Source organism: Rhinolophus sinicus, linkage group LG18, assembly GCF_036562045.2.
Source record: "Rhinolophus sinicus isolate RSC01 linkage group LG18, ASM3656204v1, whole genome shotgun sequence".
Taxonomy (NCBI): Eukaryota; Metazoa; Chordata; class Mammalia; order Chiroptera; family Rhinolophidae; genus Rhinolophus; species Rhinolophus sinicus.
In genome coordinates, this window is record NC_133767.1 from 8,678,034 (window position 1) to 8,705,434 (window position 27,401).

The following is a 27,401-nucleotide window of genomic DNA, read 5'->3' on the forward strand; positions in this document are numbered from 1 at the left end:
TCTTCAGCAGCTCTCCCGGAAGCACACAGCTTCTCGGTGGATGCTTTGAAGAGGGAGCGGTGGGTGCTTTGCTTATGCCATAGCGTCATAGTCTAGAAACAGCCTCCAACTGTCTCATGTTGCACATAAGAGGCTCAGAAAGGGGAAGAGTACTCACCCAGATAATAAGCAGCAGAGCCAGGGTCCAAATTCCAACTCCAAGTTCACTGCCTTCTTCTCAGACTGTTGCTGCCTTGTTCTCGCTAAAGGTCGTTTTCTTTGTTACCTCTGTGCTCAAGCTCTAGGGTCAACCTAATTGAGAACGTACTTCTTTCGTGAATTGGGATTTTGGATTAAGGCTAAGAGAGGTATATGTTCACTAACGTGTACTCCCCTGAGGAAGCCAGTCATCTGAACTGAGGGGTGTGTGTGTGTGTGTGTGTGTGTGTGTGTGTGTGTGTGAGAGAGAGAGAGAGAGACAGAGAGAGAGAGAGAGACAGAGAGACAGAGAGACAGAGAGACAGAGAGACAGAGAGGGCTGGTGGGGAGGGATGCATTTACATACGTTCTGAGTAAAATTCAGTGGCAGAGTTGCCTAAATGTGCTTGAGTTCTGCCTTCATCTCTCAGCCCTGGAGTGGGCGGTACCCGACACTAAGTGCCTAGATTTGTGTGTCACTCTGATTTCTGCATACCTGCTCCTGTACCCAGACAGGGCTTAACCATAGTGTCTGCAGATGGCATACAATGAATGCTACTAATTTTTATCCTAATTTTCTCATTTAGGGTGAGGTAAGTGGTATTTCTTCAGTGTTGCCAATTAGAAAAGAGAGATTTAGAGCCTTACCTAACTTTCCCAAATCACCCAATTAGCAAATGGCAGACCCAGGACTCAAACCCAGCTCTTGCTTGGTTTTGAAACCGGTGTCTTGCACGCCTGCTTCATGCTGGGTGGGAGCCATATAACCGGCTGGTTGGTTAGAGATCAATCACAGTGATCAATCAGAGAGTTAACCCCCTTTTTGTTGTTGGAAACAGAAGCAGAATTGTTTGTGGCCATCCTGTTTCTGGCCTTGAACACAGTTCCTTTACAGCAGAACACTGAGCATGAGCAGGGTAACCATTTGGTATTCCTCCAGTATGGCGGCGTTCGCCTGACAAGACTTGGATCCCAAGATCTCATTCCTTACCCAGTGTGGTGCCAGGCTGGCCACCTGAAGGACAGTGGCTTCCCTCCAAGGGATAAATTTACAAGTTGCCCACTGAACAGCTTTAGTGGACGTACATCATTGGCAAAACTCCTATGGGTGGGGGTTGCCTGCCTGATTCCATTACTGGAGCTGGAGTGCTTATTCCCCGTTTTCTGGAATCCCGTGGATGGCATCAGTCCTGTTAGCAAGAAAGCTCAAAAAAACTTGGCTCTGAGGTTTCTTGGATGCTGATAGCCCCAGCATACTGTTCTGTGTCCGGGTCTTGATTTATAAAGGTGACTGAGTGACCATACAAAAAGGTCAATGCCATTGAAAGAAAAAGTTTCATGTTACTCACAATTCCCCTAAAAACGAGAGACAAGCCACAAAGGCCAACGGCTTTTATTAGGGTTTCCGAGGGCAACCCTAATAGACAAGGCAAGCAGCACAGGCTGTTCAGTTTAGGATTGGCTAATCTGAATAATTCTGGAGGGCTCTAAGCTATAGGAATGCTCCCTAGTGGTCTGGTACCCGGTCCCTAGATGGTTAAGGCAGAGGAGTTTTGCCTCCTACCGTGTGGGGGTCAGATTGAGGGGGAATAAGTCTGGATTGGTTCGTTTGTGAATCAGAGGCATGAGTCCTTTGCCATCTCAAAGAATTGGCTAGTTTCAGAAGGGGCAATCTTTCCCCAGCCAGAAAGGCTTTTTAAGATGTCAAAACATCATAATGTATGGAAAATTAAAAATATTTACAATATACACCTGACTTTTTGAGCTGGTTCAGGATTCTGGACCTTGGGGTTTTCTGTTGGGTTTTAAATACCACCTTCAAGGGGGAGTCTTGGGTTCCACTCTTAGTGCTAATAGGAGACTGAGCAGAACAGAGGAAAGGGACGTTTGGCAAAGGATCAGAAGATGGGGGTGTGGCAGTAACTGGATTTGGACGTGAGACCACACACGAGAGAGTTGAGGTGCATCAACGTTTCCCAGCTTGTGGGATGCGCCGGGTGAAGGAGGTGGTTTTAGGTGGCACGTGCCCACACTGAAGAACAGCGCCTCACAGAGAAGGCATAGTAACACCAGGGTTTCCTAATACAGTGCGTGATCATTTATGTAAGTGACACAGAGTTATGCAAGCTATGAAATTTCCCTAAATGGCTTCATTTCATGTTAAAAAGTGAGTTGGTTTATGGCCAAAGGATAACTAATGGCAAACATTGGTGATGGAGGTTGAAGGGAAACTGTGGAGTTGTGTGTCTCCCTTTACACTGTCATGTACTTGGGGACCCTATTAAGTGCACACGCTTTTATGATTGTTACATCTTCCTGAGGCATTGACCCTGTTGTCATTATGAAAGGTCCCTCGGGTATTACTCTCTGTGTGGAAGTCTATTTCAGCTGGTCCATCTCTTGCTAATTTCAAGATTTGCTTTTTCTTTTGATTTTCGTCAGCCTGACTGATGTGCCTTGCGTGGTTTTCCTCACATTTATTCTGTTTGGGGTTTTCTGAACTGTTTGCATTGGTAAAGTCAGTCAGGTCTTTCACCACATTTGGGAGTTTGTAGCCATTATTCTTCAGTTCATTTTTCTCCCCACTCTCTCTCTCTTTCACATGTAAGTCACGTGTGTTAGACCTTGCTCTGCTCAATTTTAACAGTCTCGCTTTTTCAGGTTGACTACTTTCTACTGAGCTGCCTTCAAGTTCTCTGATTCTTTCTTACATCATCTCCGTTTTCACATGAAGTCCATCCAGTAAATTCGGTATTTCAGACACTTTCTATTGGTCCCACAGTCACAGCACCAGTCGGATTCAAGAGGCGGAGGAAGATCCCACCTGTTAGTAGCGGGGATGACTGACAAGAAATGTGTGGCCAGCTTTAATGTCCCCACTCCATACTGACTGCTCCCCTCTGTCCCTACCACCATGGCCTTTGTTCATGCCCTCATCACCTCTTTGCAGGACCCCTGGAATAGCTTCTAACTTGCCTCCTTCCCTCCATTCTTGCTGCTCTCTAATGTCTGTCTGCACAACTCCTTGCCTTCCTGTAAAAGCTTTTATCTCCTAGACTTTCTATCTCCATGATATTTCATGGCCTCTTGTACATACTTTAGTATTTATTTGCCACATTGTCCTACAGTTATAAGACCTGTTTGTCTTCTCACCACCTCGTCTGAGTTTCTCAGGGGAAGGAACTGTATTTGATACATCGAATGCCTCTCCCGTTGAGAGTTCCCAGCCTGTCTTCCTAAGGCTGGCGACCTGGCATGCTTTGTTTATCATGTCCCCAGTGCCCAGCTGTATGCTTGGCTCAGCAGAGATGCTTAGTAAACATTTCTCGAACTGGAATTTTTTGTTTGTTTGCTTTGTTTTGTTTTTAAAGTCCCACAGTCAGGTAAGGCAAAACCAGAACTGGATTCCAGATTTATATGCCCTTTACGTGAATTCTTTCTAAGGGTCTCCAGCAGCTGAGTGAAGTTACACAATCTTTAAGGCCTCTTTTCCTTGTTATATCCAGCTCCTATCTTCGTCCCCATATCTCAAAAGCACTTTTTTTATGTTTTAGAATATACACCGAGTGCATTGGGTACAAAGGGCTGAATATCTTCCTGCATTGATCTTTACTCCAATTTTTCTGTAATGGGCAATGTACCAAGCCCTATTTCTTGGTTTCAAACTTGGAGAAATCAGCTCCAAGCTCCAGGACTAAGAAGCAGTCTGTGCACCATATACTTTTTGCTTTGCACATGAACTTTACAGGTTTATTTCTTCTGGAATCGTGTAATAAAGGAGAAAAAAAGAGAGAGTGAAATGATTCACCTGGTGGCCTAGGAGGTTGGATCCTGGAAGCCAAAGTGATGTGCTCACTCACACCTTGAACTTGAGCTTCCTTTTCTGTGTCGACTATTCTGATGCTTGACACAGAACAGGAACGCAGTGGCTGCCTTTGACATTGAAGTTGTCTCTGCCCAGAGCAATGATTCACAAACTTGAGTGTGTGTAAGAATCACTCGGAGAGCTTGTGAAAACACTGGTTCTCGCAAGCTAGAGCAGAGACTAGTTCACTGGGTCTGGGGTGCGGCCTGAGGACGTGCCTGTCTATTAGGCTCCATGTGATGCTATTGGAGCAGATCTACGGGCTATTCTTTGAGTGACAGGGCTTTAAAGCAGTGTTTCTCAGTGGTGGGACTCTTGACATCTTGGGTTGGATAATTTTTATTATTATTATGGTAAGAACCCTGACCATGAGCTCTACCCTCTTGACAAATGTTTAAGTGTACAGTACACTCCTGTTACCTGTCGGCACAGTGTTGTACAGCAGATCTCAGAGCTTACCCACCTCACTTCACTGAAACTCGGTACCCATTGCACCGCAGCTCTACGTGTCCCGTCCCCACGCCCTGGCAACCAGCGTTCTGCTCTCCGCCTCTATGAGTGTGTGACTATTTCAGATTCTTCCTTTAAGTGGTATCGTGTAGTATGCGACCTTCTTATTTCACTTAGCGGAGTACCCTCCAGATTCATCCATGTCATTGCAAGTGGCAGAATTTCCTTCTTTTTTAAAGCTGAATAATATTCCATTGCATGGATAGGCCCCGCTTTCTTGACCTATTATTCATATGTTGACGGACATGTGGGTTGTTTCCATATCTTGGCTGTTGTGAGTAATGCCGCTGTGAACACGGGAGAGCAGATAATCTCTTTGACATCCTGTTTTAATAATTTCTAGAAGTGGGATTGTGGGATCACATGTAGTTCTATTTTTATTTTTATTTTCAAAACCTCCACACTGTTTTCCACAGTGGCTGCCCCAATTTACATTCCTATCAACAATGTACAAGAGTTCCCTTTTCTCCACATCTTCATCATCACTTCTTGTCTTTTTTTTTTCTTTTCTTTTTTTTTTTTTTGATATTAGCCATTCTAACAGGTAGGAGGTGATCTCTCATTGTGGTTTGATTTGCATTTCCCTGGTGATGAGTGATGTTAAGCACATTTTCATAGAACTATTGGCCTTTGGAAAAACCGTCTTCTTTGGAGAAATGTCCATTCAAGTCCTTTGCCCATTTTTTAATTGGGCTATTTGGGTTTTTGTTGTTACTGAGTTGTATGACTTTCTTATATATTTTGGAAATTAACCTTGTATCAGATATATGATGGCAAACACTTTCTCCCATTCTGGAGGTTTCCTTCTACTCTGTTTTTCCCCCCTTTGCTGTGCAAAAGCTTTTTAGGTTGGTTTAATCCTGCTTGTCTAGCTTTGTTTTTGTTGCCTGTGCTTTGGTGTCATATCCAAGAAATGACTGCCAAGACCAATGTCATGAAGCATTTCCCCATGTTTTCTTTTATGAGTTTTACAGTTTCAGGTCTTATATTTAAGCTTTTAATTCATTTTGAGTTGATTTTTGTGTGTGGTGTGAGAAAAGGATCCAGATTTCCCAGATCATTCTCTGTTGTGGGCAGTTTTCTCGTGCATCGTAGGACATTTAGAAGCATCCCTGGTCTTCCCCCATTGGATTCCATCAGCATTCCCTATCCCAAAGCTGAGACAACTAAATATTGTCCCTGTACATTGCCACATGTCCCACAGGGACATCATTACCCCTTGTTGAGAACCACTGCTCTAGGGGTTCTGGTTTGGATGGCCCAGCGGTTGATGTCTCTCTCATTCACTGAGCAGCTTTGGGTGGCGGACCATAAAGTCATTTTTAGAGTCTGTGGAGCTCAGTTGGCATATAGGGCGCCACCTTACTTGGATATAGAAGCCAAGTGGAATGGTCAGGCCTAACCACATGGATTTGAGATCTACCAGCATATACTTAAAATCATAAAGAATGGATAAAGTTTCCAAGAAAATGATGTACTGAGAGAAAAACAACGCACAGAAGACAGAACCTTTGGGAGCGCCAGCTCTTTAAGACGTGAGTGAAGGATGCGGTGCCCCTCAGAAGGAATGATCAGGGATGTAGGAGAAGGTTGAGGGGAAAAAAGTGTCAGAAAACAGTGGAGGAGCGTGGGCAAGGAGGAAAGAGAGGTGACAGCCGGCAGAAGAAAGATTCGCTAACCCCAGGCCTGAAAAGGGCTCACGGGATATGTCGGCCACACCGTCTTGAATACAGAGACCTGCCTACACTGTGTTGTATGACGACTCCTGACCACGTGTGGCTAGATGAGCTGAGATGGGCTGTAAATGTGAAATTCACACTGGGTTTCAGATTCACGGTGAAAGAGAAGGGACGTAAAAATCTCATTCATCATTTTATAGCGGTTGCACACTGAGGTGGTAATATTTTTGCTGTATTGGGTTGGATAAGGTACAGTAGTCGAAATTGATTCCACCTGCTTGTAAAATGTAAAATGACGTGTGTGGCTTGCATGATGTTTTCAGCGGCCAGCACTGGCGCAGAACAGTGTCTGTGGAGGGGCGAGGACTAAGAACAGAGGCTGGAGTGTTAAGAAGTGAGTGGAAGGGGAGGACGGAGAGAGCTGGAGGGCGACCGCTCTTTGGTCAAAAGAGAGGTCACGTGATCACATTGGAGCACACGGCCTGCTTGCTTTTGGGCAGAAAAGGGAAGATGGGCGATTGCATTGTTACCTAGGAGAAGAGGCAGCGCTACAAAGAGCTTATTTTTAGGAAGGGAGAGATGTGGGCATTTTGGAGCCAAGTGTTAAGAGAGTCAATAGAGGGGAAGAAATGGTACCGTGTTTCCCCAAAAATAAGACCTAGCCAGACAACCAGCTCTAATGTGTCTTTTGAAGTAAAAATTAATATAAGACCCGGTCTTATTTTACTATAATATAAGACTGGGCATAATATAATATAATATAATATAAAATAAAATAATCTGCATTAGAGCTGATTGTCCGGCTAAGTCTTATTTTGGGGAAAATACCGTAGGTAGAGAGAGAAGAAAGAAGGAAGCAAGACAGGGCTTAGAGAGATTGTTCCTGAATGGGTGGGTGGAGTGGAGAGGGGAGGAGCTTCTCTCCTTCTTTAAGCCCTTTGTGCCTCATTGTTTTCTCCTGAAAAATGGGCATGAGGATCGTGTTGCAATAGTAATGCCTCCCCATCGGGTTGTCTGGGATTTAAATGAGATAATAGATGAGCACCAGCTTTGTAGGTGATGAAACACATTGTATGCAAGTATTTCAGCCACATCACCAAGTGCCTTTCTCTCTGTCACTGTGCTGCCTTAGCGTCCTGTTGCATTCATAGTTCATTATTGCCACAGAGTTACAGGAAGAATTTACTCCAAATTTCAAAAGGTGGGGCCTACTCAACCCAGAACCTACTGCCAACAGGTGGATCACGAGTGACTATCAGACAGTGTAGGCACTGGGTAACCCTGTGCAGTGGTCATCAAAGTGTGGTCCCGGGTCAGCAGGACCAGCATCCCTTGGGAATGTGACCACAAAGTGGACATTCTCATACGAGTCTTGCTGAATCAGAAATTCTGCCGGCGGGACTGTCAGTCTGTGCTTTAATAAGCCTTTTGGTGATTCTGGTTCAATCCAAATGGTTAGAACCTGTTCCTAGTGAAACCAGACCACTACCCTTTTAGTGCAAGGATTTCAGTCTTTTAGATGCTAGTTAACATTCAGATCCTGGGTTTAGTAAGCTGCGTATAAAAGATCCCAGATTATTCGGAGTTGCTACCATAATATATTGTAAAGCAGTTTTCTGTAAAGGGCCAGACAGTAAATATTTCAGTCTTGGCAGACAAAGAGGCCACATGCTCTGCTGTTGGAGAAGAAAAACAGCCACAGACAATACATTCAGGCATGAGTTGTGTCTGTGTTTTGGGGCCGTATAAGGTAGGCTGCATGGTGGATTTGGCCCGTGGGCCATAGATTGTCAACCCTGCTTTAGAATCTAAATATCACCCTTGGTTGTGATACTGGTTTGCTCATCTGCCCGTCAGTAATTATCCATCCATCCATCCATCCATTCTTTTTTCTTTTTTTCCATCCTTTAACGCAACACCTTTTATTGGGTCCCCACTGTGCCAGGCATGGGAGATCGACTCTTGGCTTCCAAGCAAGGTCCTTCCTCTCACGTCCCAGCAGTCTCATCAAGTGGCGGGGGTAGGGGGTTGGGGATTGTTAAGCTGCGTCAGAATCTACTGCAGTGTCTGGTTCACGTGGGGGTGGGGGAGAAAGTTTACTAGCCATCCAAAGAGCCTCTATTCCGTGACCCGGCCCAATATGATTGGTGTTCAATTTCCTGGCTTCCTAGTTACCCAACTTTTAATGAAGTGGAGGCAACTTTGGGTCTCATTTTTGGTTCCACCCCACCAGTTGCGAAGAGTTCTTTGCAAATGGTTTATAGAGCTCTCGTCACCCACCATCAGGCGATAGTCGTTGATGAGTCAGCCCCGACCAGCTGGTTGATACAGCACAGGGGGTTAGGAGACGAACTGTTCTAGCTGTTGGTATGGAAATGCTGAAACCCCATGCATGCAGTATTTGTCCTGCCAGCATGACACTGGGCAATGGCTCGTGTTTAGGGAGAAAAATCTGACTTCATTAGAAACTTTCGTCCAAGTGGAAACTAACTCTAGGTTTGTGCACCTGTTGGAGCAGTTGCTTACGACCTGAGCGTTCTCAGGATTTACAGCTGATTGAGTTCAGATTTGCATGCCTACTGGCCCCAGAGGCTCTTTCATTTCTTTCTTATGCTCCTTTGAATCTGATGTAATAATAATAGTAATATCATAGCGACTAAACATTCTTAGGTACGGGTTATAAGCCAGGCACTGTGCTAAGTCAGATCTTCTGTGGTCGGCAGGATAATGGCTCCCAAAGGTGTCCACATCTGGAATCTGAATATGTTACTTTACATGGCACAGGGGACTTTCAGATGTGATTAAAGTTAAGGACCTTGAGATGGAGACATCATCCTGGATTATCCTGATGGGCCCAATTTAATCATGTGAAGCTTGAAAAGATTTCCGGTGCCTCAGAGAGCACTCCTTTGCTCCCTTCCCATCAGTCCCAAGATAACCACTATTCTGAATTCACTCGCCACATAGTAGTTTTGCCTGTTCTTGAACTTTATATAACATTTCTGTCACGTATGCTACATTGTAAATGGGATTGCATAATGCGTATTCTTTTGTGGCTGGCTCATTTGCCTCGCACGTTTTTGAGGTTCATCCATGACGCTGAGTGTTGAAAGGTCTTTGCTTGCCCAGCCCACCAGTGACCCATATCACTAGATGAGTTCCCAGCCTGGAGAATGGGCCTCCGAGTGGATTATGGCTCCTTACTGACATCTGCGTGGTACCTGGTGATTCAGGCTTGGAATGTCCTCCTCACGGGCTGCAGCTTCGGTGAGACGGTGGTTCCTGGTACATAGAAGGGGCTGAATGAATAAGCACACAAACAGGTGCTTCTCTACACAATTTCTGTTGGGTGTTTGCTGTATACCAGGCACGATAGTGCTGACCACTTTACATTCATTGTCTCATGTAAATGAAAACAGTAACAACAACTCACTTGAATGGTAGATGTTATTATCTCTAGTATATAAATCAGGAAATTGAGACCAAGAAAGGTATTATGTTGGGCCCAGGTCATTTGATTAATAAGGGATAGACTGACTGATTCCATTGACTATGTCCCTCTCACCTGTCTGGGCTGTCTATTTTAAAGTAAAGTTCATTCATTTTTCCTTCATGAAGGAAATATAGCTTAATTATAGAAAATTTGAGAAATACAGAAAAGCAGAAGGAAGGGAAAATAAAGGCCCCCATATGTCACCATCCCAGGACAATCACTGTTAATATTTTGGGGTGTATAATCTTCTTGTATTATTTTCTGTGTATAGTATATTATTGGTTTAATATAGCAATGATCACAGGACACCTGCAAAATTGTGTCTTTTTATTTAACTTTTCCCTAGGTTGTTATAAACTCAGTGGCTGTGATGCATTTCATTCAACATTCATTCAGCTGATGTGTATAGATTACTTACTGTGTGGCATTATTTATTGAGCCCCTCCTGTGTGTGGGGACCCATGCAGAGCTCATATTCTGTACCATTAGCTTCTGCTGTCCCCTACCTGATCCACCTTAGTTGGGTCCCAGTCCAGAAGCCACACCGTCACCTACCCCTTAGGGTGTTGACATTGTTGGAATGTGTGCCCTTAATGGATCCCTAGGTTTGCTGGGATGTGCTACTTTCTTAATTAATAAAAGGAGAAAACCACAAGAACACCCTGAACAATTCTCTGCAGGTTCCCCAGGGTCCTTGCTTTATCACAGCGGGAATCCTGTATGATACATTGGAGCAGGGATTTCTGGAATTCATTCTCCCAGGTGAGGAGTTCACCTAGAGCAATGCCAGAGCCCAGGTTGCATATTTAAACACGAACGAGCCTTGCTCTGCAAATAGATTGAAGGGATTCCAAAGCCATAACTTGATTTCCAGAATCAGGCGGGACCTGCAAACCTGTGATGGGCTCTTACTGGGGGATGTGCGAGAGCTTGAGGAATTGAAATCGGAGGAGGAGATGCCATGTCAGGTGATTTCACCCAAGGTTCAGAAATGAGAGCCTGTGGGTGGGTCAGGGGCAGGCAAATAAAGGTAGCCTTTTTGTCTCTTAGGTGGTTGCAGATATTTTCAAGAGGGCTGTGAATCATTTGAGGCAGACTTTGGGGCATTGCAGCAGGTAACTGCAAATCCAGCCTATTTCTTTGGTCTGGATGGTTACTCACCTTTGTGATGCTCAAAAGCAAACATCTGAATGGAAATGAAAGCTTACGGGGACGCACAGAGGCAGACCACGCCAGAGCAGAAGCTCCTAGCGTTAGTTCAGTGGCTTCATGGAAAGATGATTGTAAAAACGTGTGCTGTGTAGCATGGCAAACATTTGCCTATCTCAACATAAATTAGCATCGATTGTCCTCGTTTTGTGCATTTCTATACCACCTCCTCTATATTCATGATTAATTAATTCAACATATATTTGTTGAACACCTTCTGTGCACCCATACAAGTAAGACAACAGGGAGCAAAGGCCATGCTTGTATGGATTTTATAGTTTCTTGTGGCAGTTGAGATGTTTATTGAGCACCTGTTGTATGTGGCTTGGGGAATGCTGGAAATAGGAAACTATTTAAGTTCTAATTTCTGTCCTCAAGTAGCTTGCAATCTGCTGTGAAAGTTAGGTTATGCAATGGACACCTAGTACACGATATATGAGCAAACATTCTTTCCTCAGCTCACTGTAATTCTTTTTTCCCCCAGTTTTTCTTTTAAGTTTTATTTAAGTATCGTTGATACACAGTCTTATGTTGGTTATATTAGTTTCAGGTGATTTGACATTTTTATGCCTTGCAATGTGATCACCCCACTAATTCTAGGAATCATCTGTCACCATGTGAACTTATCACAATACTATTGATTGACTATATTCCCCTTCCCTCTTTTCACCCATCCCCCTTCCTTCTCCCTTCTGGTAACCATCTCTTTGATCCCTGTTTCTGAGTCTGTGTCTATTTTGTTTTGTTCTTAGATTCTGCGTATAAGTGAAACCATACAGATTTGTCTTTCTCTGTCTGACTTATTTCACTTAGCGCAATACCCTCTAGATCCATTCATGTTGTTGCAAACGGCAAGAGTTCATTTTTTATTGTTGTACAATACTCCACTGTCTGTGTGTGTGAGAGACATTTTCTATTTCCGGTCACCTATCAATGGGCACCTAGGTGGCTTCCTTGTCTTGGATATTGTAAATAATGCTGCAGTGAACACAGGGGGTTTATATATCTTTTTGAATTAGTGTTTTTATTTTCTTTGGATAAATACCCATATATAGCTGATTCAGGGTTGTATATCCAAAATATATAAGAAATGCATACAGCTCAATAACAAAAAACATAAATAATCCGATTGAAAAATGGGCAGAGGACACGAAAAGACATTTCTCCAAAGAAGACATACAGATGGCCAATAGACATATGAAAAGATGCCCTACATCACTAATCATCAGGGAAATAAGTTAAAACCACAATGAGCTACCACCTCACACCCGTCAGTATGGCTATTATAAAAAAGTCAACAAACAACTTGTATTGGTCAGGATGTGGAGAAAAGGGAACCCTCATACACTGTTGGTGGGAATGCAAACTGGTGCAGCCGCTATGGAAAACAGTATGGAGGTTCCTCAAAAAACTAAAAATGGATGTACCGTACGACCCAGCAATTCCACTTCTGGGTATTTCTCACTGTGAATCTTAACAGCTATGTTGGCAAGATGCTTCCACCCCGTGGGGTCTGTCCTAGGGCCAGTTTGAGACCAGCTTGGAGCTGGCGGGTGGGGACGCCTCCTTCCTAGTATAACCAAGAGGACAGCCTAGAGAAGCACAACACCGTCACTATGGAAGACGAACCCATCTGTCCTTTGGGAAGGACCTTCATCAGCAAATGTTGCACATGTCGGGGACCCAGGTGACACTCTGGAACCCTGAGAGTGTGGTTGTCGGAAGCCTCCAGAAAGAGGCTCAGGCGATGCTGTCATGCTCAGCTCCACAGAACAGTCCCCAGGGGAGGTTCAGAGAGGTCCAGCGAGTGCCTCTCTCGGCCCCCTAGCCCTTCATTGCTCATCTTTGTCATTGGTCAGCGTCCTGGTTGAGAAATCGCCCAGTTAACGGGGAGTCGACATTGCCCCATTCCTTGCCCCCTTTCCTGGGTTGGTAATCCTGGTCCCCTCTCTAGGCGTGATGTGACAGCATCATTCTAGTGACCGCCTTTCCTCTAGCAAACTGCCTCGCAGGCTCTGTATGGATTTCATTTCTGCTGCTCTGGCTGCCCGAAGTAAGCAGATCACAACTGTGGGTTGCAGTTTTGCTCCTTATAATGTCTGTCAAGACCAACTGAGGGTTCACAGGGGAAAAATGAAAAAGAAGGCCCTTCAAGGAAACCACAGTGTCTGGACCCAAATGCTGAGGAGTGTTTTTAGAAGGGAAAGACTGCGTTCTTCTTTGGGGGGCCCATGGGGCACGCAGCAGCTGGGTGATGCAGCAAAAGCAGCCCTGGGTTTGCAGTTCCATTCTAGATCCAGCATTTGTGAGCTGACCATGTGTGGGGAGGTCCCTTAACTCATCTTCCCCAGGAGTAAAAGTGGGGTCTGGCGCTAGGTCGGCTGGTCCCTCTAGCTGAGGACAGGACTAAGACAGGGCACACTCACGGCTGCCTGCCATGGTGGAGGAAGAGCATTTTGTGGTCACAGAGAAGCAAAGCCATGCTAATAAGACAATTAGCACCTTTTCTCTGAGTAGCAGCCAGAGAATTATTGAAAGAGACTAAATGGCAACTGTGAAAAGATCCCCGGGCAACCGAGAGGTGAGAGGAAGTTAGTAGCCTGTTCTCTATGTATAAAGGAATCAAAATACATTTTCTAAGCAGAGAATGGGTGTTTCCCACTCTCGCCCCAGTGGTTCCTTTCAGACCCTCACCCTGCCTCCTACCGACGGGCCTTTGCACATGAAGCTCCGTCTTCATGAAAGACACTCCTTCCTCTCCTGCTGGCCTAGGTCACTCCGCCAGCTTTCCTTCCTCTGGGCAATTTTTGGCTGTCTAGATTGTTCCGTTTCTTTCATTGTCGGTTCTTAAAGTACCACATACTTTTCTTTTAAAACACAAATGTCAATAGCAATTTTACATTTGCATGGCTGTTTGGTTAATGCTTGTCTACCCCATCTAGACCCCAAGCACCGTGGGTATAGGTTCCAGCGAAGGACAGACACTCAGAAAAGCCTTCACATTAGTGCCACCCTCCTCCCACACCCCGTATCCGTGGTTTCACTTTCTGTGGTTTCCGTTACCCTGGTTAACCACGGTTTGAAAATATTAAATGGAATACTCCAGATATAAACAATGCATACGTTTTAAATTGCATGCCATCTGAGTACCCGTTTCATCTCATCACGTAAGCATGTATCTCTCATCTTACATCATCACAGGAAGGAGGGTGTATACAGGACAGTAAGATATTTTGAGAGCGACCACATTCACATAACTTTTATTACAGTATGTTGTTCTACTTTATTATTGTGGTGAATGTCTCGCTGTGGCTAATTGATACATTAAACTGTATCACAGATGTGTATGTCTCGGAGAAGACAGAGTCTCTGTAGGTTCAGTACTGTCCGCTGTGTTAGGCACCCCCTGGGGGGCTTGGAACAGATTCCCTGCCAGTAAGGGGGGGCAACTGTAAATAAATGTTAATTTGTAACCACGTTAAGTGCTGTGAAAATACGAGAAGGAGCATAGAAGAGAGGACATGTACTTAATCAGGGAGGTCGGCGTCCCTTAAACAGTGATGATCCAGCAGTGAGATGAAGGATGAGTAAGACCGGCAAGGAGGGAGATGGGCCAGCACAAGCAAAGGCCCTGTGGCGGGTACACGGGGGCTGAGTGGTCACTCCAGCAGCATGTGGTCTGGGACGAGCCGACAGAGGCACCAGGGCCCAGACTCTGCTGGCATCTCTAGGGCCTGCTGTGCTTTGTGGCGTTTGTCCTGGGAGCCATTTGACACCGAGTGGTCAGCGGCAGAGTAGAGATAAACTCGGGGTGTCGAGAGGGTGAAACCCTCTTCTGACTCGGGCAGTTGGTTGCAGGGATTTATGGAATGCCCTCAGGGATGAGACCACACTCATCCCCAAACCCCACCTGGCAGCCGCAGGGTAAGTTCATCCATCATGATGCCAGGTGAGGTGAGGGCAGCACGTCAGCAGGGCTCTGTTTGCATGAAAACCACGGACCAAACCTCCCACCACTTACTACGAACGTATCACTCGTTGACATGATGGACATGGAATGGCCTGGAGAAAGGAGGATGTTAACTAATAGGGAATTCTGGGGCTCGTGGGGAGAATTTGAGTGTTGGACACATAAAGTCATTCAGAGGCAAAGGCTCATTAAAATCCTAGTGTGTGTGTGTGTGTGTGTGTGTGTGTGTGTGTGTGTGTGTGTGTGTTTTGTACCTGCGGTGCCTCTAATTTTCTGATTTGTGACCTGAAAATTTTGCTTGGCAAGGGATTAAAAAAATGAAGAGAGTTGGGGTTTTATGCCGGGGTTGTCCACTCCCCATCTCACGCGAGCGTTAGGGAAAGAGGCACATGTGCGCGCCGCTAATGAGCTGAGTGTGCAGTGGCCCCTCTGTTCTCTCTGTCCTTTCAAAGAAGAGGGTGTTGGCAACCTCCATGGAGATGGCAACAGAAAGATGGTACGGGGCGTGAGAGCTGGGAGGAGCAGCCCTCTCTGCTCCAGAGGGTGTCGGCAAGGCTGTCTCAGCGGCCGGCCACATTCAACCCTTACTTCATGCTTGTTCCTGGGAGCAGAACACAATTAGGTTTTATAGGCGTATTTGCTCTGCAAAGAGAAAGGTATGTCAAGAGTGAAGAACTAAGGAACCCCATTCTTCAATATTCAAGCGTTCATTTTGGAATTAAAAAGCATCAACCCCATTGTCGTTTAGCATGTAGGGACTTATTTTAGGACTTCCTGTGTTTCCTTGCATATGTTTTTGCTCGTCCAGCACAGGGACAGAGAGATAGATGACCTGGTGAACGGGAAAAGAGAAGAAGGCCTCCTGCCAGCTGGCCCGGGTTTGATCCCAGCATCAGAGGGAGTCTTCTCTCTGCCTCAAAATACCTTTGCGTTTGAAAAGCAGCAGAGTTTGGGTGGAACGTGTCGGTGCTTCTTCCACTGTCTGCTTCACTTCTTGTGTCTCCTTCACGTATCTGGATCCCTGAGTTCTGGCGTCTGTGCCCTCCACTCATGCGAAAGCCCCCAGTGCGCCTGTCACTGGCCTGGGCAACAATCCCTTCCAGTCTTTGTCTTCCTGGACACTTCGGACACCTCTCATCCCGCCTCCCTCTTCAGTCTCTCTGCTCCCACAGCGGCTAAGACTGCACACGCTCCTGCTTTCTCCTGGTACCTCTCCTGCGTACCTTCTCTGTCTCCTTTATGTATCACTCCTTCTGCTAGCACATACTTTCTAATGTTCTCCTGACGTTCCCAAGAGTCTTCTCATTCCACACGCGAGGAGATGCCATCCACAGCTGTCAGTAACTCCCTGCACATGGATGACCCCTAAGGCTCAAATCCCAGCCCTAAACTTTTTCCTGATCTTCAGACCTGCATATCTCGCTGCTGGCTGGGCCCCCCTACGTGGAAGTCTCGTAACTGGTTGGTCCAAAGCTGCCTTCTGTATGGACTTCCCCCTTCTCCTACCGTATCTCCTGGTCCCCCTTGGTCACTCATTCAGTCAACAAACATTGACTCAGCCACTACTGTGTCAGGCATGGTGCTAGGTGCCAGGGAGACAACTGTGAGGAAGAAAACAAGGTCCTTCCCCTGTTCTCTACCTTTGTAAGTGACATCCGTTCACCTGGCCATCATCCTCTAGTCCCCTCTGTCCTCCACGCCCCAACCCCCCGCCAGTCCCATCAATTGGTGGCCAAGGCCGGTAGCATCGATCTCCTAAGCGTCTCCGGAATCTTTCTCCTCTTGTTTATCTCCATGGCTCCAACCCCAGTTCAGGGCTTTCCCCCTTTTCTGGGATGACTTCCGTGGCCTCTTGACCTGTTCTTCCAGCCTCTGTTCTTTCCCTCCTCCAAGCTGTTCTTCGTGCTCTAGCTCCTTTCAGGAGACAAAAATCTGATCATGTCATATCTCAGCTTAAAATGTTTTCAATGGCTTCTTCTCCTAAATCACAGAAAATCTTAGTTCCTCATCTTTTATTTTTCCCTCCTTTTCTGGGTCTCTCCATCTTCCCTCCTTCCCTTTTCCCTCCTTCCCTCCTTCCCTCCCTTTATCCTTGCCTGACTTTCTCCCTTCCTTCCAACAACTGGAATATCGTCAATTCATTTCCACAGACACATGTATTAAACTTCATCATATGGGAGGCTCTGTTACAAATACTTGGAATACATCAATGAGCAAACAAAATATCCCTTATACTAGATCAGGGATCATCAGACACGAAAACAATAAACACAAGTAAATCATATGAGTTGTGTGGACTGTGCAGGTGAGAAGTGCTCTGGAGCCGGCACTCCACATGGAGCGGGAAGGCATGGGTGGACCCAGCGTTGGGCACGTCTCCTCACACCCTCCCACCTCAGGTTTCTCGTGTATAAAATGGGAAGAAACAGAGCCGTCTATCAATTTCCCATGGTTTCCATAAGAGTTGAAACAAATACGAACGATCTGAGGGTGAGGGGTGTCGTTGGAGGCTGGGAGGTCTCGGGTGACGTGTGTCAGGGCTCCCCTCGCCTGAGGCCCTGAGGAGGCGTCCCTTCTGCGTTCACCTGCACTGGAGAAGACACACCTGCCTGACCCTCAGCGAGTCAGCTGACTTGCGCCCCTGCCTGAAGCCGGCACTGAGAGCGGCTGCAACTGGGAGGCCTTCACTTGTGCTTTTCCTCGCAGGACCCCCATCAACTGTGTTTTTCTCCTTTAAATAGTAACTTGGAACCTTTTTCAGAGACTGACATTCAGTTTTCTCTTTTATGTCACTTCTCAGGAAAACAGTCAAACCATCATTTTTTCCATTAAAATCTCTCTCTTCCCGCCCCTTGTTTACGTTCCTAATTCTTTTTGTGCTCCGAGTTCAAGTGTGATGGTGAACTCTGGTCACAATTAATTCATCTTCGGTTTTTTTTTTTGGGCTCCAAGTGGGTCTCAGCTTAACACTTGCTGGAGAAAACCAACCAATGTTAGCTTTCTGACTTGCCGAGGACACACACACACAAATGCCCACATGAGCAGTTAGAGTTGCCTGTTAAAGGAGCCAATCATCTTCTGTACTTGGTCTACTAGTCCCCAGGAGTATGAGAGAGGAATAAATCTGAAGCCCCGAGATGCCTCAGTCTACATAGGACATAGCAAGCTCTGTACTCTGTTAGTTTCATGGGCAAGTGATGAGGCAGCAGAATATTAGCCCCAAATGTAATGGGGCACATTAGCTTGCTAAATCCTTTGGTTCTAGGGCTCGAATGTCTGCTACGGAGGTGTTACTTCCGGAGGGAGAAACTGGCAGCGAGCGGCGCTGTGCTAAGCCGTGATCTTGAGGCAATATTCGAATATATGCAACAGGAGCCGGCGTTGGGTCAAGTAAAGGGAGCAAATGGGTAAAGACCAATGAAGGCTGGGCTGCCCATTGCCCAGGGGCGGTGAGCGAGGGCTCTGGAATCCAACAAAATTCAAATGAATTCACTTTGCCATTAATATTGCCTACTCCATGGGGCTGTGCCAGTTAAGGTTCCATGAGATAATGTGGGAAAAGCGGCTGGCGTGGGATACATACCCCGTAGGCTGGAGTCACTGGGGTCAGGCCCGGTGCTGGCACATTTGTGCCCATGACCACATCTAATCCAGGAGGTGGGTGGCGAGTGCTTTTCTTGTCTCACAGCAGAGGAAACGGAGGCTTAGTTTCCCAAGGCCACAGAGCTGGTACGCGGCAGAACGGAGGTTTGAGTGGGGGTTGGAACACAGGTATGTCTCATCGCAAACGTGTGCCCTCCACTGCACCAGCGCCCCTTCCGTGATTCTGCTGGAGCTATTCTCTTGCAAAGCCATCATACCATCCTGTCTGAGTGTGTACAGAACAGGAAGGGCCACATCTGCCTGGGAGCCCTGCCTAGAGAAAGCTGCTGTCCCAGCCACTCAAGCTGTAGGTTCTGCGAGGTCAGGGAATGACTTCTGACTGACTGCAAGGCTGCTGGGGCCTCCAGGGGCCCAGGAGGAGCAGGAACGTGCGTGCAGCCTGCTTCTGCAGGCCCCGGCAGCTTCTTCCTCCAGCTGGGTCGGTGCTCAGGGCCATGAGGTCCAAGGGCTCCCTATGGGCCCCCTCATACCAAAGGGACTGAAGGAACCCGGGGGAAGCATCCAGCCTCAGCGGTCAGCCCTGCTTGCTTTATTTATTTATTCTTTATCTTTTTGTGTGTGTGATAAAATACAAATACAATTTACCATTGTAACCAAGTTAAAGTACAATTTAGTGGCATTCAGTACATTTACAATGTTGTGCAACCACTACCTCGTCCCGAACTTTCTCATCACCCCAAACGGAAACCCCACATCCATTAGCAGTTGCTCCCATTCCTCTCTCAGCCCCTGGCAACCACAGGTCTGCTTTCTGTCTCTATGGATTTGCCTGTTCTGGACGTGCCATATAAATGGAGTCGTACATTATGTGGTCTTTTGTGTCTGGCTTCTGTGCTCAGGATATGTTTTGGGAGGGGAGGGCATCAAAGGGGGCTTGGGAGCGAGGTAGAGATTGGAGAAGGCAAAGCGTGTGTCCTGTGCTGCCGAGAGCCCCGAGTCAGACTGACAACAGTGTGCACACAGCTTCTTGATGGAGTCTGTTCCTGGCTTTGGATAGAGAGGAATGCCATTTTGTCTGAATCTGTTTGGTTCCTGAGTTCTGGAGAGCAGGCGGAAGAGTTCAGACAACAAGGAATATCAGCCCAGTCCCCCTAAAACTGTATTTGTTTCCAGCCTTCAGATCATGAGAGTTTGGGTAGCAAAGGATTCCTGTGCTTCAGACCCTCAGATTCGCCTCCTACCTCCCTCATCTCACAGCCCGACTCACACAGCACTCACTTGTACCCCACCTTCCTACTAAGTCCTGGATGCGCCCCTGACTGAGCCACTCTCACTGAAGCGTCATTCATTCCTTCACTTTGTCACAACATATTCCATCCATCCATCCATCCATCCATCCATCCATCCATCCATCTATCCATCCATCCATCAGCCTTCCATTCCTTTGCTTACAGATACCTGCAGCTCAGGTGTTCTGAGCTCCACCATGTACCAGGAGCTGGGCTGGGTGCTGTTGCTGCAAAGATGAATTAGTGTTAATCTAGTCGCGTGGAGAAAGATACTGAAATAGGCACTAAAAATACCTGGTGACGAGACCCACAGTACAGGCCTGGACAGCATGTTCTGGGAACATTGGGGTGCAGGGGTGGGGGCGAGGAGGTGGCAGCACTCATTCTGTACTCAGAGAGCTGGTACATTGGCCCCCACTTTGCGTTCATAGAGCACTTGTACGTCTCCATGTCACTGATGCCCCAACTCCCCTCCAGGTAAGCAGTGTCCCGCTGGGTCCATTTTCAAGATGAAAACACAGAGGCTTAGAGAGACTCAGCGACCCCCTCAAGATGAAAGCCAGCACACAGGAGAGAGGGCAGCTGTGAGCCCAGTGCAGTCATTTCTCACCTGGCAGATGGCCATTGCCACCTTCTGAATGACGGCCACCTCCAAACTCGCTGGGCTCCTGGGTGGCTCTGGGTCTCTCCCGGGAGTGGGGTGGTTCACCCTGGGCGGCCCCTCTTCTTTCTTTTCCACACAGTGCATTCTGACTCACAGTCTCTCTTGAAAGCACTTTGTCACATAAGCGACAGGACTGACAGGCTGTGACAGGCGGCTGTCGCATCCAGGGAGGCCCAATGGAAACACACACAGAGGTGAGGGTGTCAGACAGCAGACACTGTCTGTGTCACTCCCCACTCTTCCCTGAAAGACAGAGGGGCCCTGGCGTCATGGCTGATCATGGCTGAAAGCCGCTGTGGGGTCAGACCCCTAGGCCCAAGTCTCTGCTCTGCCAAATGCTGCACGACCCTGGTCACGTGCCCGAGCCTCCACAACGCTGCTCAAAGCTCGATGCCTGGACCAGCCACAGCGGCGCCAGCCGGGAGCTTGTTAGCGCTGTTTTAGCCGCATCCACTGAGTCCAGTCCACACAGAACGAGGCGTCCTCCCCCGCCCCCCTGGCCCTGCCCTGCGCTTCTTGTGCACATTAAAGAAGCCCCTCTCTGCAAGCCTCCACTTCCTCAACTGTAAAATGGGAATAGAAATGCTTCCCTGAAAGGTCAGTGTGAGGATTACATGCACTTACAGCTCTGTGTGGCCAGGGGGTCTCCGGGGATGTGGGGCTTTCAGTTTTGACCCTGGGCCAGTCTGTCAGCCGTTCTCAGTTGATACGGTAAGCTCCTTCGGAGCTGTGATGTTGTTATGGGAAAGAGCCACAGGGGACTCTGTGTTTGCACCCGTGCTGTGTTGGTGGGCTGTAGTGTCTGGGCTGTCTTGCTGCCTTTGTGGTTGACTCTTTTATGGTGACAGCAGCCACAGTAGTCCCAGCTCCCATGAGTCAAGCTCTTGCCATGTACCGAGAGCAATCCATTCATTATCGCAATCACTGCTGCCTCCTTAAAGCATAAATCGGAGGGCTGACATTCCCTCCGATTTAAAAATGAGAAGATGGTGTCTCAAAGATCATGAAGGATTTTGTCCAAGGTCCCGACGATAGTACCGTGTTTCCTGAAAATAAGACCTAGACAGACCATCAGCTCTAATGTGTCTTTTGGAGCAAAAATTAATATAAGACCCGGGTTAGATATTAATTTTTGCTCCAAAAGACGCATTAGAGCCGATGGTCTGTTTAGGTCTTATTTTCGGGGAAATACGGTAGAAGGCGGAGCCAAGGCTTGAACCCTTTATTTGGCACAAACGTCTGGGCCGTTAGGAGCAGGACTCCCAAAGAGAGAAGCAATTACCTCGCAGGCTGAGCTCTCAGAGTGGTTTATAGACATTTCTTTGAGGACAACGGGACATTTTGAGAGGACATTTCTACTATAATGTTTACCACCAGAGCCTGCCCCTCGCAAGTGTTATGGGAATGCCCAAGACTCTCCTTTTTCCAAAAAGAAAGCTGCCTCCTTCAGATCAGCAGCGGCCCCTCTGTGTGTGACAGCCAGAGACGAAAACTTAATGAACAGGACCTGTTTGCTTTTTCTCCTTGCTGTAACAGCTTAATGACAAACAGTTATTATTGGTGGCAACTTGTCATGTCTTTTGTCTGGGTTATGGCGGCTGTGGCTGTCAGACTCTCAGAGAGGAAACCAATCTCAGCAGCACATTGACAAAAAGCAACAATAACACACACAAAAAAAGGAGGGATGAAGGGCTCATGCAGGGAAGGTGGATGTATGTGGAGAGCGGCAGCTGCCCTGGGGGAAGAGGCATGGATAAGAAAACGGAAGGATAGTGAAGGGAAACCCTCCACTCTGTAGCTTGAATGCTTCTAAAATTTGGATGTGTGAGGAACGAATCACATTATCCTCGATTTTTCTCCCCTAGCCAAAGTGGCATCAGGAATCTTTGCTTGCCAGTGACAGAAAAGCTAATTCAAATTGGTTTCAGCAGAATGAGATAATTAATTAATTAATTGGGACATGCAGTGACAACAAGGGTAGGTTGGCTTCAGGTGTGGCTTGAACAAGGTGCTCAACAAGGATGTTAGGATTCGGTAATGCTGCATCTTTCAGCTTTGCCTTTGGCTCTGATGGTTTCCTTCTCCGGAGGGTGAAAGGTGGCAGGATGGCTGCCAGAAGTTCTGGCTGAACGTCCTTTCAGGTTCAAGTCTACCAGTGAGAAGACTGTCTTCCTACGTGCTTTCTCCACAAATCCTGAGAGTCACTCTGACCAGGCAAGGACACGTTCCTGTTCTTGCACTGACTGCTGACACTGTGGGGAGTGGAGGGGCCAGTTGGCCTGACTGAGAGAGAGAAAAGCTGGCTCCCAGGGGGGATTCACTATTGTCAGGAAAGGAAGAAAGGGTGATGCGTGGTCAGAATAACAAATGCCTATGAGGTCTCTAAGAAAAGGGATCTGGAAAAAAAAATGGCTTCAGGTGCACAGAGCAAGGCCAGTGACCCAGTCACAACAAAACAAAACAAAACAAAACAAAAAAACACAAAAATCAAAACCGAAACAACAAACAGTGCTTCCTGCATAGCCTCAGACAATCTATAATTGCTAACAACCCTGTTTGGAAGCCTTGAGTCAGAAGCTCACCTGCAGGTTGACAGAGCACTCGAGGAAGCCAGCTTGGGCCTTTGCTGCGTCCTTGCCTGGAAATAAGGGCCTGAGTCACAGTAGGTGTTCCTTCTGGGCCAGCTCTGCTAACGACCCCGAAAGCAGGGCTGGGGCCCAGAATGTAGGCATCCTGTGGTTCTGATGAATGCAGAGGATGCTGGGCTGGAACTGGAATCCAGGAATACGTCTCTCCCCGCGTTGCTGAGTTCTCTCTGCCAGCATTGCATGACTCGCTAGACAGAGAGCCTGGCTCTGGATGTTGAACTGGGTACAGGGCTGGAGTGCCCAGGCAGACAGAGGAGTTCCAGCCTTACTACTCGAGGTGAGGGTACCAGTGGACTCCATGATACAGCAGACAGTCCCGTGCCTTGCTGCGTCCCCTCTTGGCACAGATCAGAATCCCAAAGGGAAGACTAGGGCTGGCTTGCATGAAACCCCAACATTCCCAAAGTTCCAGGTCCCCTCCCAGCTTCCCTGTTGGGAGATACTACTGGTCCATTTAGCCGAGGAGGTGTTTGGAATGAAATTGATCTAGGGGTTAAGGCCAGACCCTGTACCATGACCTACAGGGCACTCAGTGTGTGATATGGCCTCTGTTTCCTGTCCTAACACCTCTCTTACCACTCTCTCCTTTGCTCATTAAACGGCCGCTGTTCTGACCTTCCTTTTGCTCCCGGAACTTGCCAAGCCCTTTCCTACCTTTGTCTGTGCTGCTCCTTCTGCCTCAATGGCTCTCCTTAACCCCACCCCACCCCGCAGCTTGGCCTGGCTGATTTTTCTTGGTATTCTTTTGTTTAGCTCCAATGTAGATGACCAGATAATCTAAAGGGGAGCGCCTCTCCTCCCGTCCCCTCTTCTCCTCTCGCCTCCTCTCCCCTCCTCTCCCTTCCCTTTCCCTCCCTTCCTCTCCCCTCACCTCTCTCCCCTCCTCTGTTCTCCCCTCCCCTCCCCCTGAACTATTACATCACCCAATTTCCTTGAAACTGTTCTGTGTATTAATTTCCTTCTTTCTGGTCTATCTCCTCCCATAAGAATGGAAACTTCATAAAAGCAGGGACCTTCACTTTGGTAACCTTCTTCCCTCGATGCACATCCCCTGAACATAGCCGAAGTTTGTTAAATTCACTGAACGAATGAAAGGCAATCAATGGATGAATGTTTCTTCCTAGAGCAGCAGATCTGGCAGTTCCGCTCAAATACATGAAGCACAGTCTCCCTTTGTGCCCACTGGCAGCCTGTGGACTCTTCTCCCACTTTTATTCCCAAGGCTGTGGCCCGGTGCTATGCCCGCTTTTGGGGAGAACCAGAAGGGCATGGTGCCCTGCCCTCGAAAATTCTAGCCCAAGGGGCAGGTGAGAGACAACTAGCCAAGGTCACACAAGTCAGGGCTGATGGGCGGGGTGGGGGGAGGGGGCAAGACAAAGGTGATGGACATTCAGAAGGTTGGATAAGCAGGAAGTGGGGGCACTGACACGTCTGTGATGGATGTGGGACTTGGGGCTTGACAGTCAAGGCTACCATCTTCACCACTGTTAACACCAGCTGCACTTGACCTAGCACGTCCTGATGCCAAGTGCTTTGTGTGCATTGTCTCTCAAAATACGCACAGGGACACCTCAAGGTGGTGACTGTTACTATAGTCCCACTTTTCAGATGGGGAAACAGAGCCTTACGTTAAATAACTCCCTTGCGGTAAGAAGCAGATCCCAGGTGGGCTGTCAGCAAAGCCCACGTGCCTCCTATAGACTCCCGTTCCTTGTGGAAAGCATTTCATACCTGATGACATCACAACACAGCAAAGACAGCACTGAATTAGATGGCAGGGGACCCCGTGTCTGTGCGTGCGGTACCACAGACTTACGTGAGGTTGGGAGCAACGTATCCAAGGTTCGGGGGCCTCAGTTTCATCAGCTAGAAAACAGGAACGTTGGACTCGCTGTCCACCTGCATATTCTGGGGGAAATCCATACTCTAAGGTTCCTCCTTGGAGATTCTGATTCAGTGGAGATGGCATGCAGCCTGGAAACCTGAAGGCATAGAAAATTCCCCAAGTGAGCTGATGCACAGCTACCGGGTTGGAGACTGAAGGCTTAGATGAGTCTTTTCAACCCTGGCTGCACATTACACTCTCCCAGGGAATTAAAAAAAGAAAGAAAGAAAGAAAGAAAAAAAGAAAGAAATCCTGGACCCTGTCTCAGACCAACTGAATTGGCATGTTTAGGGCCGACGAGGCTGGAAGGAGTAGGAGAGCGTCAGCTTGAAAGTTCAAAGACTGTCAAGCTCTTGAAATGTGGCTGGTGTGACTGAGAAGCCAACCATTTCATTTTAGTTAATACTTTCCGTTTACATTTAAATAGTCACATGTGGCCAGTAGGTGCTGTGTCGGAAGCCCAGGCTCCGGTCTGGCTCAAGGCTCGGGAGCTGTGTGTGGCTCTTGTCCCTTGCGCCCCCAAGTCGCAGAGCTCTTCTTACACGTTATTTTACTTAAGAACCATTTCTTCCATTCTAGTCCTTGGACCCAGTGCACAGACTCCGAGTTAAGACTGGTGTTTAGCTCCTGGTCTCGGAATTGGAGCAGTTCAGCCACCGAGAGCTACCCTCCCTGGAAACCCACCAGTCACCAGACGCTTAAGCTTCACCTTCTCATTTGCACAGATTCAGCTTATCTGTGTGTGAGAATGCCACTCGCGGGAATCCTGAGGCTGACCAAGTTTGATGCCTTTACTTTTCCCTCATCCATGGAAACCGAAAAATGTTTAAAAGCTCGATGGGGAACCAGTAAGAGTGGCAAAAAGTACGTCAGGCCTCACCAAAGCCACCCTTGGACAGGAGAAAGCAAATTCCCCGGGAGCCCCTCCCGATCTGTGCTGGGTCACCTGCGTCATTATCCTTTCTGCTGGTACCCACGCCGGCAGGCAGGGGGAAAAGAAGCTATGGGCTGGGGGCTGGGTTTACCACAACAAGCGGGTCTCTCATGCTTCCTGCTCATTTATTTCCTCACCGAATATTGTTGGGGGCCCCTACTGTGTGTCAGGCATTGTGCTACGCTTTGAAAATATTAACCGGAAGAGCACGCGTCCTGCTGTTGAGGTGCGACTGAGAAAAACAAATAAAGCGGCGCTGGAGTTCATCTACTCAGGACACAGGAATTCAGTTTCAATTGGACTGGCGTGGGGCGCAAACATTTTTTAATAACTTTCCAAGTGATTCTCTTGTGCGGTCTGCGAGCCACTGGTATATGCAAAGGAATACTGGATGACAGCTTGCAATAACTGAGCTGTTGTCAGCATGGGGCCACATGGATTTTAGGGAAATCATGTAACCTCTCTTCCTATGTCTTTATGAGAAATGCATCCATGAGGGTTGTGACCACTTGCAGTTCCTCGTCTCCTGGGTAGTTAGACTCAAACAGATAATGGGTGTGGGTGTCCTTTATAGCCTTTGTGAATGGGTAAGTGAAAATGAAAGTTGGTATTAGACTCCATTAAACATTAGGCTTTGATATCCATGGAGTCAAGTCTCACCCCGAGCACTCAGTGAAGCATTAGAACATTCTAGAACATCAGAGCGAGACCTCAGTCCTGATGGGACTGAGACAGAGTTGAGAGCAGACATCCAGAATCCCACACCATCCTGCCTCCCTCGCTCTGTGTTTAAAACAGTTTGTTCTGTGTTCTGCAGAGCAGGGAGCATGGGGAGCGAACTGCCTTTGCTTCAGAACCGAAGTGGGTGTCTGAAATCTGTTCCTCTCCCCCGGCTGCACGCCGCTGAGGAAGCTGGTGCCAGAGGTGGTCAGAGAGTGATCTGTAGAATCTGCAAAGGACAGGCTGAGAGGTGGCAGGAGAAGGTTAATTGCGGGAAATGCAGCCTCTGCTATCCAGGCAGGAAGCGAAGAGCGTTCAGGGCCTTGAAAGAAAGGGCCATTTGGCATATCAGCTGCCAGGCCCCGGGAGTGTCGCCAAATTCCCTCGTCACCTCCTGCCAGTCCAAAAACCACCTTAGAAAAACCCAAAGCTGAACGTGAGCCTCTTCAGTGCCTCGCTGTGCAATTTTGTTTCACAAATAACACTTGCTTCCGTCCCTCCTCCGAGGGGATTGCGATGCCTTTGGTCCACAGCCATGTTTGAAGTTTGTTTCCGATGTCAGTGGAAATGAAAGTGATGTGGGGTAACGGCGTGAGGTCCTGAAGGACATGGTGCTGCTTTCTCCCCGAGCATTATTCAGCCCTGTGAGCAGAGACAGTTTCTTCTCTTCGTGCCGCCTCCTCGGGCTCAGAATGAGTGGGCTGGCTCGCAGGGGGATGAAACTGGCATGCCGGTACCTCTGGAGGTACCAGTTT

General features: G+C 47.6%; 1 protein-coding gene across 2 annotated transcripts in view; it reads left to right on the forward strand.

The window, feature by feature from the left end:
• GRIN2A (glutamate ionotropic receptor NMDA type subunit 2A) overlaps positions 1-27,401 on the forward strand; it is a 470,775-nt gene that overhangs the window by 289,234 nt on the left and 154,140 nt on the right. The window lies entirely within an intron of this gene.